Here is a 22,549-nt window from a genome sequence, read left to right on the forward strand (position 1 = left end):
GGCTATTTGCATTGACTTAATATCTAAATCACTCGCGATTGCCGCCTTTATCGCGTCTGGTGTGAGCCCTGCATTAGTCTTTCGATCGTCTAATGTCGATTCACGATTGGAATGAAAGACGGGAGTTTTGTCACTAGAGCTGAACATATTGAACATTGCTTTTTCCTGCATTGATGGTAATAGCACAGATGTGCTTTATTAAAGGAATAGTCTACTCATTTTCAATATTAAAATATGTTATTATGTTACCTTAACTAAGAAGAGTTGATACATCCGTCTATCATCTTAGTGCGTGCACGTAAGCACTGGGGCGCGCTGCGACACTTCGATAGCATTTAGCTTAGCCCCATTCATTCAATGGTTAGAAGTGACCAAACACATCAACGTTTTTCCTATTTAAGACGAGTAGTTATACGAGCAAGTTTGGTGGTACGAAATAAAACATAGCGCTTTTCTAAGCGGATTTAAAAGAGGAACTATATTGTATGGCGTAATAGCCCTTTTGGGAGTACTTCAACTCGCCTGAAAAATCTGCTCCCCTTCTCCCTCTCATAATGGGAGAGGGAGGGTGTTACTGCGCCGAGTCGAAGTACTCCCAAAAGTGCTGTTCCGCCATACAATATAGTTCCTCTTTTAAATCCGCTTAGAAAAGCGCTACATTTTATTTTGTACCATCAAACTTGCTCGTATAACTACTCGTCTTAAATAGGAAAAACGTTGATGTGTTTGGTCACTTCTAACTTTATCTCTGAGTGGTACCATTGAATGAATGGGGCTAAGCTAAATGCTATCGAAGTGTCGCAGAGCACCCCAGCGCTTACGTGCACGCACTAAGATGATAGAGGGATGATTCAACTCTTCTTAGTTAAGGTAATAACATAGTTTAATATGGAAAATGAGTAGACTTTAAGATCTATAGACTTAAAATCTATAGTTTGCAATCTGAACCTGATGATTACACTAAGAATCAGACATACAGTTTTGTGTGTCTTCAGTGTCTACAACTAAAAACCTATGTAATAGGGCTGCACGATAAATCGCATGCGATACCACGCGCATCACTTCAGTAATGCCGGTTCCTTGATTAGTATTAAATTGCCAACAGCTGCTTTCAGATGGCGCGACATTAACTGCACAGAGCCGTAGTTCCCTGACAAGCTGGGGCATATCGCATACATATCGCAGACGATACGTCCACGATAATTAATCCAAAATTACCCCGATTGTCAGTGAACTACGGCTCTGTGTAGTTAAAGCTGCTCTGTCGGAAAACAGCTGATGGCGATTTACTATTTATCAAGGAACCGGCATTACTGACGAGATGCGCGTGACAAACACATGCAATTTATCGTGCAGCCCTACTATGTACAGTACACACTACAAACAGCAACATCTGATTCCCCAAACAAATTACTTTAAACAAATGACTCTCTTGCTAACGCTCAAAATTTTTGACTCCAGGTGAGATGATGAAACTGCTGCAAGTGCTTTCCAACAAACGAAAGAAAGTGACTAAATTTGTGCCAAATACTTACATATGAAACACTCAATTAACTGCCACTTTTACAGTCACTTGTTGATCCAGGTGACTATATCATACAGTAAAACAGACAGACGATGACTTTAAATACACAGATTGCCCTTTGAGAGCTCTAATGCAAAATCTCCAACTTCATAACAAGCCCATCGACCGCTCTGTTGAGAAACAGGATAAAAGCGGAGACATGAAAGTGAATCTACTTGTATTGTATCAATCAGTAATGTATATATGAATATCATACATGCATAATGGTTTATTAATGCAATTCGAGTTGCAGCTACAAGGAAAATGTACAATTGCAAGTGCATGAGACAAATAAATTATTGATGTTTAAGATATAAAAAGCATGCAACCCAATTTATTTTTTAAAATAATGACATTATTTTTAAATGTATTATTTTATTTTGTTTTTTAATGCTCCGGCCTAAGAAATGTAGCATGTTAAAAGTAAAAATATCCAGCGGATGAGTGATACTGTATGTGACAGACAACATATGTACAGTAATAATAATTTGCAATCAGACATAACAGCAGCTGTCTGCACTTGCATGCAAATATGTATTTTATGAGCATTGCATGGTTTTTATTTGTGTATTTTCTCACAAGAGCACAAGATTATTCAGCTTTTACTTAGCCTCATGTTTGTCATCACATTTGTGCTTCATACTGTAAGTTAAAACCAGACGATTTCAGGGTTTGTGTGATGCCTTACTGAAATGCAAATCCAAGGCTGCAAGGCAATCAGTTATAACAGAGCAGAGGCGATCGTATGATAATGCACATCAAATCCTGAGTCTGGAATATTTTTTCATATGTAAGGAGTTTGAGATGGCACTGTAGAAAGTTTGAAAATGCTTCAGAAACTATAAAGAAAAAAGACTTTATAGCACATATAAAATAGATGTGTTTTGTTTTACCTTTACTCACAAATTATGAAAATGTGCACATGAAATACCATGAAATGTATAGGTTGCATATGTCATGACAATCCATTTTTAGTCGCTGTAAAAATGTCACCGTGGTGAGAACGGGCAGGGAACCATTCAGAGTAAATGTCATGAAACAGGTAGACATGCAGAAAAAGGTGCGGGATCTGTTGATTGGATCATGAATAAATCAACGCAGGCACCTAAATACTAAACTAACAACCAGAGTGGTGCTGTAAATAACAGTTTTATGAATCTCTGTCAATACTGAATTCCACTCTATTTCAAGGAGAGAGAAAACACATCAATAACACATGGAATCAACCGCTTGGGTAGCATGGCTATCCTACATATTAAAAGTGATGCATTCAAAGTGACCCGCACTTGGCATGATGTGCACATCAACATCTTGTGGTTCATAATCACATTTGCTCTAATTTCTGAGCATTTCCCTATGAATAAACATTACCATGACCGTCTGTTAGAAATCATCTATCCCTCATATCATCTCATCCAAAAATAAAGTCAGCACTAACCGGAAGAGCATGAAGGTGCTTGAAATCTCACAATGGACAGTTTAGCAGTGAGTGTTTGGTGTTACTGATTGATTATTGATTATTTTACTACAATGCAACATAAAAACTTATGTCTACAAATGATTTCTTACCTTTTTATAATCTAAAGAATTTTTTTTGTGAAACAGCAAGGTTCTTCAGAACACAGTTTTTTATATTTTACTATGTTCTTACCTCAACTTGAAAGATGAATTAATGCATACCTATCTTTATTCAATGCATGCACTTAGTCTCTTTTCAGGACGTCGTGAATGTGTTAGCATTAAAAAAAAAATAAAAGCCACCAAACACTTCCATGTATAGTGGAATGTATATACTTCCACCTCAGAGTACGCGCAGTAATACTAATGAAAGTTTGAGCGAGAGGAGGAGGAGTCAGGAGTGATGATATTACTGCACGCCGAGGTCGAAGTGCTGCAAACTATACAGTTCTTGTTTTTTATCCGCTTAAAAAATCTTCACGTTTTATTTTGTGCCACCATACTTACTCGTGGAAATTTGGTGGCTTCTAAATTCATCCCTGTTTGGATCCTAAGGAATGAATGGGGCTAGGCTAAATGCTAACACATTCATAACGCGCTGTACAAAGATTACTGTAAGTGCACGCATGTTGAGGTAAGAACATAATAAAATATTGAAAAACGGTGGTGTTTTCCTTTAAAGGTTCTTTATGAAACCATTTAGCAAAAAATGATCATGAGGCACATTTATTTATATTGGTGTAGCATTATTCATGATTCATAAATTGCAAGTGCAGGGCATTATTGCATGCATTTTAAAGCCACCTTTATTTATTTTATTACAATGAAAATGTAGCAGCATAACTCATGTTTATAGCACATGTACTGCTGAAATAAGAGCAACTGAGAAATTTACTATATGAGGTTGGAATTTAACACTTCAGATTTGGAAAATATCACAGAGACTCACCTCTCCATATCATAAAAGGAAAAATCACTTCCTTGATGTGACTATCAAATGCTTATTTTGCTATCGGCCTTATGGAAGATCCCTTCCTGACAGAGACCCTAGGTGTACAGAAGCACCATTCAAGGGCACAAAAATCCCTCTGAAATTCAGCCTGAAAAAGTGACAATAGCAGAAAGCGGGCAAGCATGCTATGCTCAAGGTTCAATGACATCAAAGGCTGGATTTAAACTGCAGATCTTGATGTGCAATTCCGATTTGTTGACTATGTCCGATTAATTAATTAATTTATTATTAATTGACGACCCGTTTACATCTTATAATAGCGATTTGTATCTGATTTCTGCATTTACACTAAACACTTTTTATTAAATTATCCAGCACGGGCTTATATTGATTATTCAGGTTATTAAGCGATTTCTTGTAACTGTTGAAATAAGCCGTATATATGGCCGTTTGATGATCATCAATCATTGGGGGGATCAATGTTGTCCTCACGGGAAATTCAAAATAATTCATCAGATGCACACTGTTAGAAATTACCAGCATTTTACAATAATTAACAGTATTATTTTACTGTAACTTGTTGTAATTAAGTTTCCCTGTAATATCCCAATGAATACCTGTGAAAACTATAGTATCCCTGTATTTTACAGCATTTAACTCTTATTTTACAGTAAAATCTTGCAATCTAAAACATGCTGTTATATCACAAAAAGGTCTGTAAAATCACAGCAACACTGTGAAAAAAATTAAGGATTTCACAGCATTAAACTGTATTATTACAGTTAAATATTGTATTGAAATATGCCCTGGGAAGTCACATGACATAACCGAACTGTGGCCGGTTGCATAAACCTTTAAGACTAGTCTTAAAAGTTAGTCATGCATTTTTTTTTTCTTCAAGACTGATCTTAACTGTTTTAAGTATGTTACATAGAAAGGTAGATTGGTCTAATTTAAATCCAAATAATAAGACTGATTAACTAATTGCTAGTTAGTCAGAATCATTCTTAAGATGCAGTCTTAACGTCACGGCTATGTTTATGCAACCGGCCACTGTTTTGAACCATAGACTGTATAAAAAAACATGGACGTAGTGTCCGTGACATCACCGATAGACTCCTCAAGAGCGGTTTTGAAGTTCAAAAGCTGTTTCCCAATTCAAGGGCTGCGACCTTCTAAGCATGCAACCTTAAAAGGTGAGCACTCGTCTTTTAAGGTGGCAGCCTCAGAAGTTCGGGAAGAGAACTGAATGAGACGGTCTACACTTCGGAGGACCCATAATTTGCGTCACTTGCTGCATATGCCCACCGCGCCTGTCAGCAGGACACAGTGGAGACGTTTCTGACTTATTAAAATAAATATGGAATCAGAAAAATATTAATTTATTTTAGAAAATATGTCATGTTGATGTAGATTAAACTATTCAACAGTATTTCAAATTAATCAACCTTAGAAATATACGCAACATAAACAGAATAATATTAACACAAAACAAAACTTATAATACTAAAACAGTGACAATAAAAATGTTTTCTGATAAATACACACTTTTATTTAATAAAGGTTGAAAATGTTTATTTTTAAATATTCAGCCGTTACAGGCGCGCAATGAATCTTGGGATAACCTCGACTGTTTGGGATGCATTCGCCCGCCGTGGTGTCTTCTATTCCGGGCTGAATGGAGAAGGTGAGCACCATGCATGATTGCAGCACTTACACCCATGTTATTTTAATATACGTATAATATTTACTTTCAAATAAACGTTTATCGCATGACACTGCAGTTCACATTTTGTTAGCAAGTGTCCGGAATTGTTTAAAGTTTTCTCACAGCATTTGCTAATAGTTAGTAATGTTAGTAATGAGAGTTTTGCTATAATTTTTCATGTCACTATTACCGTTTAGACAAATCTGGTGTTTGTAAAGTTTATAAAACCAATGATGGGACAAACATTACTATTTATGTGTGCACATTTATGTAATTAGTCAAGGTTATCATAGATTAGCAGGGCTAACCGTTAGCTGTTTAACTTTAATAACTTTGTGATTCAAACGGTCAATGAAAACATATTTTTCCAGCGGATATCCTAGATACAACATGACTGAGCTAACTCGAGTAAGTTAGTCTCATGTCGTGTCCGACAACGGAAGGGTTTTAACACTTGGGTTCCCACTTTTCCTGATATGAATGAATAATAATTGTAAAAGTTGTAAATGCACTTGCAGTGAGCAATCTCAAAGTGCAACAGAAAAAAAACACTATGTGACGGTTTCCTGGACAGGGTTTAGGTTAATCCAGGATTAGACCTTATTTAAATTAGGTCATTTAAGATGTTTTTACAAACATACCTTACACAAAGACTACAGGTGTGCACCTTGAGACAAAACAATGGCACCGATATATTTTAAAATTAGTCAGTACAATGTGTTTTTAAATTAGAGCAGCTCAAACATGCATTGTAGTCTTGGACTAGAATAATCCCTGTCCAGGAAGGGATATATATACACACACACACACACACACACACACACACACACACCACTATCATTTTTAACATATGGCTTAAATTCAATTATAATCTGCATTCAAACTGAAATTCTTATTGTTGGTTGCCTTTGTGTAATTTCTCCTTTTTCTTTTCTTTCCAGGTCATCAGAGGGCGAGACTAACTATCCTGTTCAGTGTCAGCCTAAGAGTGTAGATACATAGATTAGGTAGGTGACTAGTTAACATGCACCACAATGTTCAACTGTAAATTTGTTTGTCTGAGAATGTGTGTAACTATGTTCAGCACACAAAACACCATAGCAATGCCCCCAATTATTACTACCAGTGTGGGGTGCCTGACTGCTCATGGAGGTACAGAATACACACTGCAAATTTATATGTGTAGGCAGCATAGGTCCTACCTGCAGGCTGCTGGGCCTATACTGCCTCGCGCATCAGCTCTACCACCTGACACACCCTTGAAATGTCTGCTTGAGGCTTGTGCATTTAAGTGTGACACTTTGGCCTCTCTTATTAAGCATTTGAAGATGCACATAAGGGAAGGAATGGCTTTATGAAACTTTCAGGTGCTGCATGATATCACTGCGCCCATGGTACGTTTGCAACTTTCCTTGATTATTAAACCAGAATGAGAGTATAGTTCCATATCAAATCAGCCTAGAAAATTGCCACGTTTTATTGTCCATTAGTTTTATTGTACGTTCTAACTTGAGAAGAGACAGCTATTAAATCGGACTAATTCCGGAAATCTTTGCAGACAAGATGCTAATGGTCTAATCAGATCCAATGATCTATGCTAGGTTGGACCTATACATGGCATCGCCAGACTCATGCAACTGCTGGATTTACTACCTCTGACCAATGAACAATATTTATCCTTTATCCTAAATCCATGTTATTGTGTGTTAACTATGTTACAGCCATGTGCCACTGCTGTGCATGTCAATACTGCAAAACTCCCCGGCACCCCCTGCTTGATTGTTCAAGGTAATGTTACTTTGATCTAGTATCGACATTTCTAACTCATTATTTTTTCATTCTAGAAATCTACAGGACCACAATAAATAAAAGATTTATAATAAGAATTATATTTGTATTGCACTTTGTATCTTAAGCAGACCGCAAAGTGCTCATAACACAATGTTGTATCTGTTCATTTCAGGTGACCTAATGAAGCCCTCTGGATGGCTTATATCCATCGAGGGACATGTCGTGATGGGCCTACACCTTTTTACACGGAGTAGCTGCTTTCTTCAGCAGCTATTACGTATTCGACCTTGTGTGTCCTGCTGCTGGATCTTCGATGCTGGAGTTCATTCAAAGGTATTTTATAAAGATTGCATTTAATCTTTTTATTCACATTATAGTACAGGCTTCCAACTCAATGATTGTTTTGAGGTCGAAAATTATGGCGTTTAATCAGACCCAAAAAACACGTGCAAGTGAGAGATACAAGCGTCCTCGCGAGGGCGCAGAACACAATTCACGCGATCAAGGGCTTGGATGAGCGCTCGCTCGGCCCTCTCTTTTCTCTCACAGCTGCACCACACACGCTCGCTCGATCAAGATGACTTTTGGGTCTTTGGGGGCGGGACATTGACTGATGTCTTCGTGCCTATGATTGGTTGGTTGATTTAATCAGTGATACGCATAATCTTCTGTTCTCAATTCGTATCCAGTCAATCTAGGTAGAGAAGACACTTTTATATGACCATTATGTTGGAGCACGTAATTTTAAAACATTAGTCTTGTTTGATCCATGCAATAGGCTGCAAACCAAACAATAATGCCAATTTTATTATATATTTTGTTTACTGTTTATCATCTTGCAATATATACTGTAGGCTACATATTGACATTGTCAGTTCACAGAGTTGGTTCAGACTTAGCATTAGCAAACTTTTGTATAGTCCTGTACAAAACTTTATCAAAAAAGGTGATATTATCTAACAACTGTAACCATGTTGTGTACCATGGTTAACTTTTGTAAGGGGAGCTTATTGCATGGTTTAAACAAGACTAATGTTTTAACATAAATTACCTACTCCGACATAATGGTCAAATTCAAATAAGTCTTCTCTACCTAGATTGACTGGAGACGGATTGTGGAACAAGAGATCATGCATGTCGCTAATCAAATCCAACAACCAATCACAGTTGCGGAGACATCAGTCAATGTCCCGCCCCCAAAGTCGCAAAAGTAATCTTTAGCGAGCGAGCTCGTGTGGTGCAGCTGTGAGAGCATAGAGAGAGTTGAGCGAGCGCTCATCCAAGCCCTTGCTCGCATGACTGCATTTGTGCGCGCTGTGCGGAGGTGCGCTCTCGCGATGATGCTTGTCCACGCGTGAATTGTGTTCTCGTATCTCTCGCTCGCGCATGGTTTTTGTGCGCCCGACTTTTGGGTCTGATTAAACGCCACAGAAAATGCTGACAAACAAGGCACCTGAGGCTAGCCTGGTGAGACCATTTTTATCTCGCAAACTCATTCAATTTCGCTCTGCAGATCAGTCTGGGATTCTACATGTTATGCTGACAAATACCTGCCTGTCCAATCACAGCTATTTATTTTGTTTTGGGGCGGGCTATGTAATGATGATTTCGAAACGTCTATTGCAAAATGCGAATGTATTAATTGAAGTAGATGAAATTTTCTTTAAAAGCAGAACAAAATGCTCTCAGGCCCTTAAAATGGTTTACATCATTCGAATCACAAAAATCTCAGCTTTTTAATGATATGTTTAGGTTTGGTTTTTTAAGTTATTGAATTTCCCGATGTTATCAACCAAAACACACGCATTGTACCGCCGATGGTACAGCGGAACGCGATCAGGTTAATTGAAAAGGATTTGTTTGTCATACATTCAACAGGGTTTGATTTTAATTTACCAACTGGCCAATTGCATGAAGATGCATTTCAGTGGCGGTGCACGTTGATATGGCCTCTCATAGTAGAAAATCAACCACTTTGCCTCAGGCAAACCTAACCTGAGGCATCTTGGCTAAAAATGGCAAAAAATATGGTGTGAGAAAGATCTAAGGGTTTGATGTGGGGGAAAAGCACAGCAAAAAGCACAACTTGATAAATACTGTCTGCAATACATACTTTAAGTCTATTTAAAACTGAAACTATCTTTGCTTATTAACAGGTGCTTCCTGGGCATCAATCCTGAAAGAGGCTCAAAGACCAAGAAGCGGACAACAATTAACCCTCATGTGAGCACACTGTTGAGGACTTATTGACTTTGAGTGGGCATCATAGTTTTTTTTTTTTTCGGCTCAGTTTTGAGTAGCCTTGTTCTTTTTGTAATTTTTCAAGACAACTTTGCACTAAGATTTTAACATAATGATTTTGCGTGTGGACTCATTATAATGTTTGAGACTGAGAGGAGGGCCTGACCCCTTTACGACATTCATTCATCGCTCTCTACCTTGCTCTCTTATCTTGCCATGAAGGCCTCATTCCCATCCTGTCCATTACTGTTATTGTGACACAGCTGGTTGAATTTTGAGACTGGTAGTTGAATTGCAAGTTTGCGCAAGTTCTCTGCTTTTTAAGATGGCTTTTATGACTAAGAAATTGAATTTCTTGAACTTTTGAAGTTCTTGGCATCTGCTGTACATTGAAAAATATGTATTTGTTAATAAAATATGCCATTGGGCTAACATTGACTTGACCTCAGAGTTGTTTATTGGGGGTAGGGGGTTAGATGTGATTGTAAATTCACAATAAATGAAAGCTTCATCTGCATTACTTTTACACTAAGTTATTGGACAATTTTAGCATAACTTCCACAGTATACATTGTAAATTCACAGTAAATTATTGTCAATTTCACAGTACACACTGTAAAAGTACATGGCCTTGTTGTAATGATGTATAGCAAAATATTGTAATTCCCCAGTAATGTATTGTAATATCACAGTAATTGCTCTGTCATTGAAGCTGTGAAGTTACAGTATACAGTTGTGCTTTTACATCAATGCATTGTAATATCACAGATATAACATCACAGTAAATTGCTGTGAGAATTTTCACAGTATATTTCTGTAATCCTTGCTGTGAAAGTCATGCAAAATTTATCCATTTATTTACTGTGAATTCACAACGAAAATTTTTGCAGTGCAGGGATATAAAGAAATGGCGAAACCCCCCATCCCCCCAGCAAATCGCACCCTGCATGTACTGACCCGGAACAGCTTAAACCACAGAGGAAGTAAAACGTCACGATGTGCAACGGACACAGACGAAATGATTATGCATTATTTAAATAAAAGATTATACTGCTTTATTTCAAGACGTGAAACATTACTCCGCTAAGCTGAGCCGTCATCCTCCATTGCACTGCAACAGTAAGAAGAGTCATCGCGGTTGGCATCCATGAGATGTAAATGCATCCGACTCATATCCACATATGAATGAGACCTGGCTCAAACCGATCTGGGAATATCGTAATTTATGTGCTTTTTTTCCTTGCTTACACATTAGTGGTTCATATCCGACCGGTGCCACCTGAGAGAGAAAAAAATCACTTCAAACGTGCAGTGTAAATGTGGGCAAACTGACAGCACTGCTGCGAATGATATGAAAGCACAGTCTGCACAACACCCGACAACATATCTCTCTGCCCCGAGGAAACAAGCTAACAGACCAATCCACGCAAACAAGTCAGCCACCGCTCCCGCGTATGGACCTGCTTCGTCGAACCTCTTTACAGCAATATTATGTTTTCATAAACAAGTATTTTTTTAGCATGGCTGTATCTGTGGACTGATGCAATAGTTTGCTTCTTTTATACACGTCTCTAGTGTTAATTACTAAAACTCATCAAACTTTGAATGATACAAACATAACATCCTGGTAAATTATCGCTATACCCTTTTGAAACAGCCTTTGTGTTGGCAAACCGGCTGTGATTAAAATGCTGCCTCCACAGGCAGATCACTAGGCCTTGGAAAAGAGCAGAAATCTCACCGGATGAATTTATTGCACTTGGCAATCATCCGTTCTGCTGTGAAACGTACCAGCTATGGTCTCCCGACTAAAATGACTAGGATTCATAGTCTCTCCTGAGATGATCCATCTACCTCTGCGCCATCAATCTCCCGTCTTGCCCTTAGAGCTGCCTAACACTTCTCCATCAGACTCATAAGCTATGGTCCTGTTGCCATCGTAGATCAAACATCACCTCATGATGATAGTCTTCAATCACAAGTCGTCCACTGGAGAGAACAGTCATTTTGCATGTACGTAAGCAGGCCCGGGAATCAAGAGGAATTGATATAGATGCAGTCTCAAAATGACTGTCATGAAATAAAAATTCTGTTTCAAAATAAATTAAAGCATTATCGCAACGTACAGATGTTTCGTCAATGACGTATTTCATGAAGAAATGGAGGCGGGCCATCAAAGCAAAAACACACAAATGCTCACAGCTTAGCTTTCGTATCTCCCCCTTATAAATGAAAAATGTCCTGAGGGAATTTTTGCACTTTAATTCCAGTTCCCATAAGAGTTACACCAATCACGGCTAAACATAGCTGTATTACTTTGGATGTTCCTTCTGCAGAAAATGATAATGGATAATTGAAACCTTAAGCTCATGAAATAATCATCATTATGAGCTGAAGACGTCTGTTCGCCTTTCCATCATTTAGACTTCACTAGCAAGGAGGTCAAAACTACAGTTGTGGTCTCATTAAAATTAAAGATGACTTAAGCCAAATATACGCTGATTTTTGCCACAAATTTAGTAAAAAAATGTTAAAGCTGTAACACATTTATTTGATTATACTACAAATTCAGAAGTCGTCTGGTTAATACAAATTGATAACTACTTTATAATCCAGTTAATATAAACCTCAGGCCATTCAGAAATACCAAAATCTGTTAAACGCCATGTCCCTTTTCCAGCAAAATCCTCTAAGCGCACAGAGAATTGGATAAACGTTGATAAGCTGTGAGAGTTTTTTTCCCGGTTTAAGAGCACCAATTATCCGATTCACGTTTTTACATTTCCTTTGGTGTGTAAGTGTTTATTAGTTCATGTTAACAATTATGCAAATGGTACAAATCCCAAAGTAAATGATGACGCAAGTTATCGTCTCCAACATAAATCTATTTTCTAAGACTACAACAAACACACAGATTGTAGGGAATAGTTTACTTCCTCGGCCTGTTGACATGGACACGACGGTCATTATCATAATCCCGCCCGCTTCTGACTCACAGCCTGTAAGTAGTCTATGTTAGCATATTTAAATAATTTACTGCTGACTAAACCATGATTCAAACACGGGTTTTTTGTCGTTTCTACAATCACAAATGCTGACATTGTTTTATTGTTTTATATGTTTACCTTACCTATCTGTTACGTTCTGCTCAAGCCGTGTTAAAGGTGCAGTGTGTAAATTTTAGCGGCATCTAGTGGTGAGGTTGCAAATTTCAACCAATGGCTCAGTTCACTACTCACCCGTTGCTTTTAAAATGCATACAGAAGCTACAGTAGCCACCACCGGACAAACATCGGAGACAACTTAGTAAAACAAGTTTGTCCATTAAGGGCTTCTGTAGAAACATGGTGGCACAAAATTGCGACTTCCATGTAAGGGGATCCTCAGTGTGTAGATAAAAACATCTCATTCTAAGGTAATAAACACATAAAGGTTCATTATGAAAGGTTTTTATACATCCCTGATAATATTGTTTTGTATATCATTTTGCATTTCTGTCAAGAGATCCTTTTAAAAATAACACACTGCACCTTTAAGTTGATCGACCAGCTTGGTCACCTAAATTTTCTGGATAAGATTCGGCTTGTATTGATAAGGTAGTAAAGACGATATTAATTCCTGTCAGTATTGAATTGTGAGCTAATCTTCAAAACATGGTAAGGAGCGTCACATTTCCTGCTGATGTCAGAGGTATTCAGGCCAATCACAAGGTTCTGGTTAGCTGGCTAATCACTGCACTTTTACAGAACAATGAGCTTTACATCAACGCGTTTCAGGAGGCAGGGCATAGAGAAGCAACAATAATGTACGGTATGTGGAAAATTATGTGTTTTTTTGAACCATAAACCACACAAACACATTACACCCAATACACAAAATAACGTTGTTTTTAGCAACATAATAGGTGCTCTTTAAGCTCTTTTGGTACTAATGTGGATCATATTCAAACTTGGGTCTCTTGTGAGTATTTGGACCTGAATTCTGACTTTCATCATTTGTTTCTTGTTGCATCTTTATGGATAACTATAGCTTGTCTAAAAAGGTAAGTTTTTTTCCAAAAAAGCTTGAAGGGTTTTGCAACAAAAGACAGTCAAATTTCATAAATACCCAGGGGCGTAGATAGGTAGATAGGCAAATGCCTAGGGCCTCCATAACCACTAAATCTATCTGCGCTAGTTCATCAATCACTACAGCAATAGACACACGTGATAAGGTGAGTTCGACTTCATGCAGCGCCATAGGAGGGTTTTGCATTGGAACTCCTCATATACACTTTCAGAAATAAAGGTACACAAGTTGTCACTGGGACAGTACCCTTTTTAAAAAGGTACCCAAAGAGTGCATATTAGTAATTTAAAGGTTCATATTGGTAGTTCAAAGATACACATTTGTACTTAAATGGTACATATTAGGACCTTTTTTAAAGGGTACTGTCCCACTGACAGCTTTGGTACCTTTATTTTTGAATATAAATGAATATTGTCTAATAAATGTTTACTTTAATTTAGCAAATTTTGCAAGCTATAATGGACCATTTAGACATCTACATCATAGTTGTGGAGTGATGTTGTACACTGTGGTAGTCTGCAGTTTCCTCAACACCTTTGCATTTAAAGCTGGCATACCAAATAGAGAACTCCATCGTGGGCTTGTTTGTGCTGTTGCCTAATTTGAACAGCGAATTATGCAAACCAATGATAAAACAATGCATGCAAATAAATATCAGCGGGTCCATTTATTTTTTTGGGGAGGTTAACGCTTTTTCACATTTACAATAATAACAACTTGAGTGATGATGTCTATTCTTACCCAGTCCAAGCTAAGATGTAAACTGTGTCAAAAAGGGTTGACGTAAAAGACACAGGTTGCATTGCCTTATCCAAAGTCTTACTGGAGAATATTATACAATCTGACAACTGAAAAGGACATTGAATCCTTCAGAGTCAATAACGAAACTGGCTGCTGTGTCTATCTGCAAACTAAAATAAGCCCCAGGTGCATCTACATTATGTGGTGCAGAATAGCGCACTGACAGAGCCAAACAAGACTACTCTATATTTATGCTGTCATCTTCTTAAAGCAAGGTCTCTGTGTTGGTCTCAGACTCGCATAAAATCCCTCACACGGCTGTTTTTTATTCTACCGTAAAGCTCTGCTAATTTTAAAAGACTCATTAGCCAGCATTCTCTTTATCGAGTGCAGCCATTAAACGCTGAACCACGCCATAAATCACTCCGATCTCTGCCCTCACAGCGCGAGAGGAGTAGGGAGGGGCAGCCGAGGGCACCGCTAAATCCTGCCGGGCCACTGCAGTGAGAACAGCCCCACATCAGGAACGAGGAACCGCCGCAGGCCGAACGCCAGCAGCCAACAGCAAGACAGATGGTGCGGTGCCAAGCTGGCATGTTCATAAGACCCTGCCGTCTCCCCTGCCACCCAGCCAGTACACATCTCAGGCTTTGTCACTGTATACGGTTGCAACAACATGGAGATGAGGCGTGGGGTGTACACAAAGCTCCTGAATGAAATAGAAGCAGATGCTTGTGACAGCGAGGGTGTGGATGCGATTGGCCCTACTACTGAGAAAACAATCACAAAGCACGATCGCTACCAGGAACAAGCTTGTTGCAAAGACTCTGGAGAGAAGACGCTGCCTCTGTAATTGGTTGGAAAAGATCAGAGACAAAAGCCATTCAGAACATCTACCTAGGGCAAGAGCCCAGGGATAGAGATGAGGTTTGTTTCAATATGAAGAACTGTATAAAAGACTCTCAACAATGGTGACATCGATGAAGGTTTGCTGAGAGACGACAGAAAGGCAGGCATGCTGGTTCATGGAAATGGCTCAGTTGTTTTCATTACATTAAATTGCATTTATGCATTTGACAGATGCTTTTATCCGAATGACTTACAGTGCATTGCAAGGGCTATATGGGCTTTCTATAGCTGCCCGCAGTAAATTCAGAGCTCTGCTGTTAGCCTTAAAGACGACCGCTGGCTTTGCACCCATCTACCTACATTCATTAATTCGGACACATGTGCCCTCCAGATGTCTGCACTCTTGCTAACAATCGGCAGCTTGTGGTGCCATCGCATAAAGCCCAAAAATTACTCTCATGCACCGTTTTTCTGGACTGTTCTGCGCTGGTGGAATGTCCTGCCAGTCAGTACCTGTAGATGTATATATATACAGTTGCTTCAATGCATTTAGGGGTGTGGTCCTGGTCAAGACAATCTCCTGAACTCCAAACTGAATGTCAGAATGGGAAAGAAAGATGATTTAAGCAATTTTGAGCGTGGCATGGTTGTTGGTCCCAGACCGGCCGGTCTGAGTATTTCACAATCTGGGATTTTCACGCACAACCATTTCTAGGATTTACAAAGAATGGTGTGAAAATGGAAAAACATCCAGTATGCGGCGGTCCTGTGGGCGAAAATGCCTTGTTGATGCTAGAGGTCAGAGGAGAATGGGCCGACTGATTCAAGCTGATAGAAGAGCAACTTTGATTGAAATAACCACTCGTTACAACCGAGGTATGCAGCAAAGCATTTGTGAAGCCACAACACGCACAACCTTGAGGAGGATGGGCTACAACAGCAGAAGACCCCACCGGGTACCACTCATCTCCACTACAAATAGGAAAAAGAGGCTACAATTTGCACGAGCTCACCAAAATTGGACAGTTGAAGACTGGAAAAACGTTGCCTGGTTTGATGAGTCTGGATTTCTGTTGAGACATTCAGATGGTAGAGTCAGAATTTGGTGTAAACAGAATGAGAACATGGATCTATCATGCCTTGTTACCACTGTGCAGGCTGGTGGTGGTGGTGTAATGGTGTGGGGGATGTTTTCTTGGCACACTTTAGTGCCAAGTGGGCATTGTTTAAATGCCACGGCCTACCTGAGCATTGTTTCTGACCATGTCCATCCCTTTATGACCACCATGTACCCATCCTCTATGGCTACTTCCAGCAGGATAATGCACCATGTCACAAAGCTCGAATCATTTCAAATTGGTTTCTTGAAGATGACAATGAGTTCACTGTATTAGGCTTGTTGCGATAGTCGGTGAAACAGTGATTACCGGTGCTTCAGCCTCTCACCGGTTAGATCACTTGCCCACCGTGACACCGTCTTTCACCGTCGTTTTGATATTTTCTTGTAATTAAATCATTTAGTTTGGTTAGAGAGAGCAAACACTTACAACTGAATGTGTCTGCTGTCTGAATCCAGCGGAGCTGAACACGCGTCATCACAGAGCAGCGGCTGCGGGTGTCAGATTTCATTCCTGTCAGACTGCTGCGAGCAGACGATGGCAGAAGCCGCGTGCTTACTCGTTTTTGTTATAAGATACATATGTGATGTTTAATATAGGCGAGATTGTTTTGTTGTTGTGTTTTTCATTAAGAATAATAATAAACCCATCATTCAAGCAGCGCTTTATGGAGGAATAGCCGGTTGCTCTGCTTGGGACTGGCGGGTTTCTGTCAGAAGTACCTGCGCACATTGACTCAAGCACTTAAACCAGCTGTTGCACTCACATTTGCACGCAAATTCATACGCGATTTAACACAGCGTACGCAAGCGCTGGATTTAAACAACAGTTGCATCTAATTCAAAAGTGAAAGTAAAATGCGCACTTCTGTGCATTTATAAGCCCCTCCCACCCGGTGAAACCGGTATAACCGGGTTTGTCACGCACTGATTAACCGGTGGGAAAATTCTGTCACCGCAACAACCCTACACTGTTTTAAAATGGCCCCCACAGTCACCTGATCTCAACCCAAGAGCATCTTTGGGATGTGGTGGAACGGGAGCTTCGTGCCCTGGATGTGCATCCCACAAATCTCAACTGCAAGATACTATCCTATCAATACGGGCCGACATTTCTAAAGAATGCTTTCAGCACCTTGTTGAATCAATGCCACTTAGAATTAAGGCAGTTCTGAGGACGAAAGGCAGTCAAACACAGTATTAGTATGGTGTTCCTAATAAATGAGTGCATATGTTAGATGTCTTAAAATAACCACCCAGAGCAATGTGTTAGCAATGTCTGTGGTAACCATTGTATAAGCATAATAATTAACTCCAGTCCTTTTAATTATTTGAAAATAATGCACACATGCAGTGTAATGGCTCCGCTTCACATTGCGTCGCATTAACACCCTGGGTGTGCATTATTTTAGAATAATTCAGCGTCCCGACGTCAATTATTCCTTACATATATTTATAAAAAATAGGTGTTTATGGTCCCGTGTTTTATGCTAACTGAGACCAGTTGAGAGCACTTACTAACTGTTGCTCCTTAGTCCATTTAATTGCTTCCATTGTTTTCCTCATTTGTAAGTACCTTTGGATAAAAACGTCTGCTAATTGACTAAATGTAAATGTAAGCAAATTACATTTATTTACTCTTACATTGTTTGAACTGTCCTTTTAAATCATGAAAGTCAAATACTGACTACCAAAATACATGCATGCATACCAGACTAAGCATGCATTTAAAACAGATCAAGGCATGTCAAATAGTGGCTTGTGTTTGATTAAATCTGCGTAAATTGCTTAAAAAGAATTTCACTACCTTATCCTGCCGTTTTGACCCCAGTATTTATCCCAGTCAAAAGCTCTCTATTCCCTCTCATATACATGAGAGACAATTTCAAACCACAAGACCCTGAGGCATCAGTCCTGACTGGTAATTGGGTCCCTTGTCACCCACTGAATGAAATAACAACATTCTCGGTCTCAGCCTTAATCTAAATGACATCGTTGTCCTAGTTTGGTTCCTGGCTATTATATTCCTCGGAAAGGCTGTGGCAAAGCTGAAGTCTATTAGAGGTGTGGCGTCCGCAAACAAGGAGAGGCGATAAGCTCAGAAGACAAATAGGAAAAAACAACATAACAAAAACACTTGTGAAATTTAACCACAGTCAATCAATGCAGATTTTAATATAATGCAGTGTTTTAGTTAGACTTTGTAATTAGTTTTCTTTTTTGTTTTGTCTAGGAAAATGACTTTCTTTCCTTCTGAAACGTGTTTATCTGACTAGTTGCATGAGTGCTGCAGCTTTTGGCAATTTCTTGTTTTTCAGTCTATAATTTTAGCTTCGCAACACGACAGACGATAAACACTGTTACACAGTTATACTTCCTGAGACCGACAGTGTGTTAAACAAACCGTAGATCTTTCATTCTTGGGATGCACCCTCGATAATAATTTATATGTAACTGAAAGGATTAAATTACCCAGTTACTTACGTAGCAAACAAAGTAAAGCTTATAAGTGCCAAACTTAGCATCAGTGACAACACTGTGAACTGGTGAAATATCTCAGATGGACTCGTTTGCCACACACACTGTGTGCTCTAATATGGATGAAAAAATGACTCAGCCTTAGAGTAATTTGTTATGGGCAAGATCTAAAACAGACAAACGTAATTAGAAATCAAACAATATTAATGCTGGAGTTTCATACATGAATGTGAACACAGTTTGGTTAGCAATGAGTAAGAATTTTGAGATGAGACAATGCTGCATTTTCTCTTAGGGAACATACACACAGTATGCATTTAAAAGTAGCTAGAATCAGCACAACAAAATAACAGGATAGAAAGCAGGGGTCTCTGCATTGCATGGTGCTCTTAACACATCGTTGTGTCACCAGACAGCAGAGATTCTCATTGAAAGAGATATTTTGCTCAAAGCTCTTGCTTTTCAACACAGCACCACATTGTCTGGTCACAGTCAAGTTTTTCAGATTGCGGTAGTCTGCGGCATCCCCCAAAGCTCAGTACTAGGAACCAGCCAGCAAGATGCGCAATGCAACTTGCGTTTTTCTGATCAGCTAAATCTGATTGGTTCATAAACCTTTAAAAAACAAATGTTCATGAGAAAACTAATCTACTTAATCTACTAATTTGTAAAAACAACAACGTCCCCCTGCAGTTTCTAGCAAGGAGTGTGTATCCCTGAGTCTTTGGTTGTACAGTTTACCAGGATATTACAGAAGGGGCAAGTCTCCGTAGAGCAAGACAACAAAACCTGCTCGAATTTTTAATCCCTGCGCATCTAAATCAGTCCCGCTAGAGGAAAAGTGGAAATGCATAAAATAGGTTGAGAAATTGAGCTGCGTATAAAGACGCTGTCTCAGATGAAAAACGATTTGTTTTCCTCCTCTGTTTAAACTCCAAGTCCACTCAGCTGAAGTACATCAATTCTGAAAAGAAAAAAAAGGCCTTGAGCAAATAAGAAGATGCCTATTGATTTCAAACAGACAGTGACTTGCTTAACTTAAGGGGACACTCATGTAAATCCACTGTGGGAAAAGTTACAAGTGAGAACCAATTATATTTTCAGTATCCTTGTGAAAGGTCACGCATATCAGCACTGGACTACAGTCATGATTAATATTATCAATGCACAGTCTGTGGCCTGATCATCATTCTACTATCACAACAATATTTTAATATTAACATAACAATTTTCACAGGTTCACCGATCTCCAATATGCAGTGTGTTGTGCACCTTTCAGAATTTAATTGAGAATGCTTTTTTAAATTTCAATACAATTTCTGAATTTGAAATCAAACAAGGGGCAAAAATGAGAATGGAAAGTCGAATGAATTCATTAGAAATGAGACTTAAAATGAAAAAAAAAAAAAAATCAATGAACCCTTTCAACCGAGAGCATTGAATTTCATAACAGACCTCCTGGCTTGAGTTTTGTTGCAAGTGATGAAAGCCGAAATGCATTGAAGCAGGCAGCTAAGTTCTTGTGGCACTATAAATCCATTAGTATTATTAGGATCATTTGTGTTTAGTATATATATTATGTAGGGTGAAAACCTCCTTTTTAATGGACTTTAACACACTGTCACTTATTTAGCAAAACTATAACTATAGAGTGCAGCAGTGTTGGTGATTACTAATAACTAATATATATCTTCTCGTTAGTTGCGTGGTAGTACTTAGGCTATGAGCTTGTTTTGGATGTTTTGTAAAAAAAAAAAACTTTTCAGCAGCTGTATGTTTAAGTTAAATCAGCGCATACATACAACAACATCTGGTGACATCAATGCTTGTTCTTAAATCACAAATGTGAGACCATACACAAATAAGTGACCGTATGGCTCAAGCACTTAAATTTTATTTTTTATATGAAACACCCAAAATCTTTATATTTCTAACATATTCTAAAATAAACTGTATAATATTACATTATTTATTTACATTTTTGCTTGTTTGTGTGAAAACAAAATGAAAACACATATTATTGCCCTTACATTTTTAGGTTTAATCAAATTGAATTTACAATTCATTCAGCTTGTGAGGAGTTGTTATAAATTTAACTTTATTGTTATACTTCAACTTTATTTTTATAAATTAATGCAACTCTTTACTAGCCAAGAAAGTTGAAATTAATAGTTATTTCCGCAGTTGCGGCAAGGAATTATTTGTACACTTGTTTGTTTATAAATTGTAAAATGTACAATATCGACTAAAACAAAAGTGGTGAATACATGTTGTTGTTGTAAAGGCCTGGGTATACTTAACTTTTTACGCGTACACGTGACACAAATTTCGTCATCTGAATAGTACGCACATACTGTATGTATATGCGCACGGAAGTATTTAGCATGTAGACCAGGAGAGTAAGGGTGTCACGATTTCGATTTTAAATCGAAAACGATCGAAATTAAATCACAACCTCGAACTTCGAATTAAAATTGGGATCGTCGATGCTGCCACGCCCCCATGTCACATTCGGTCGGCTTGTCAAGCGGGGGAAAATAAACCTCTCAGAGGTGCCTTTAAAAACATTGATCTAGCGGAAAGCGATTTATATTTTAAACACGAGGGATGTATTGCTACAACTCCTTGAAATGCATATCATAAACAGGATTACTACCTAGTGATCTGACTTCGGACAGAGGTCCGCGAGAGAGCCGCCAAGATGCAGCGGGTTATATTTTAAGCAAAAGGGATAGTTTGCCTCAGCTCGCATGAAACGCATAAAACTAAACAAATACGTAAGGATTACTGCTTTAGTTTATGTTTAGACTTCGGACAGATGCGAGTGCACGTGCACGTGAGACAGAGAGAAGGGCAGCTGCTTATTACACGCGAGATTTTTATTTCAGATGCTATGAGTCCAAGACGTGCGCATTAAGTCCATGTGCGTGATCCTACAAGCCCTCTTGCGTAAAGTGAAGCCCACAACCCCCCAAAGCTAGGAAAAGCACGCAATGTGCATGTTAATGTGAAACTATAATAATAATAATGGCATTAAAAAAAGTAAAAATCGACAATCGAATCGATTCGTGACCTTAGAATCGAAAATGTCATCGAATCGAGGATTTGGAGAATCGTGACACCCCTACAGGAGAGGGATCCAATTTTTTTCCAATGCACATGTGTTGAATCTCTGCATACACATACAAGGCAAGTATACTAAAGCTGTGCGTGTTTGACTGTGTGGGGCTTTATAATAATAAATGCAATAAAATATGTTTGCGCCTTAAGCTTACAACGTAATCAAAACAAATATTCGACAAATCAGGGAGTACATAATGCAATGTTTTGCAAATCTTTAAAATGCAATTCGTTATATTCCTCACCCTTTCAGTCCAATTGAAAATTCACAAGTTTGTGTGTAAACCCTGGTGCTAAAATCCTACTCACTGCTTCAAGGTCACCTGGTTCTGGGGAACAGATATATGTTCTGTGCATTATGTGACTGATTCAATCATTCTTTCTCTTCTCAAGTCTCTCCTCTCAGCGGCGGAGATGCTCTTATCTCTACATGCAGACACAAATGTCTCATTCTCTGACTCCT

At 38.7% G+C, this 22,549-nt stretch overlaps 1 protein-coding gene and 1 long non-coding RNA gene across 6 annotated transcripts in view; one reads left to right on the forward strand and one right to left on the reverse strand.

Moving 5' to 3' along the window:
* Positions 1–22,549, reverse strand: part of nrxn3b (neurexin 3b) — a 398,467-nt gene that overhangs the window by 218,289 nt on the left and 157,629 nt on the right. The window lies entirely within an intron of this gene.
* Positions 5,584–10,152, forward strand: LOC135750010 (uncharacterized). Its single transcript, XR_010532548.2, has 5 exons — positions 5,584–5,661; positions 6,624–6,689; positions 7,404–7,470; positions 7,646–7,806; positions 9,630–10,152. It is a non-coding gene; the product is annotated as an uncharacterized lncRNA (long non-coding RNA).

This window comes from Paramisgurnus dabryanus, chromosome 12, assembly GCF_030506205.2.
Source record: "Paramisgurnus dabryanus chromosome 12, PD_genome_1.1, whole genome shotgun sequence".
Taxonomy (NCBI): Eukaryota; Metazoa; Chordata; class Actinopteri; order Cypriniformes; family Cobitidae; genus Paramisgurnus; species Paramisgurnus dabryanus.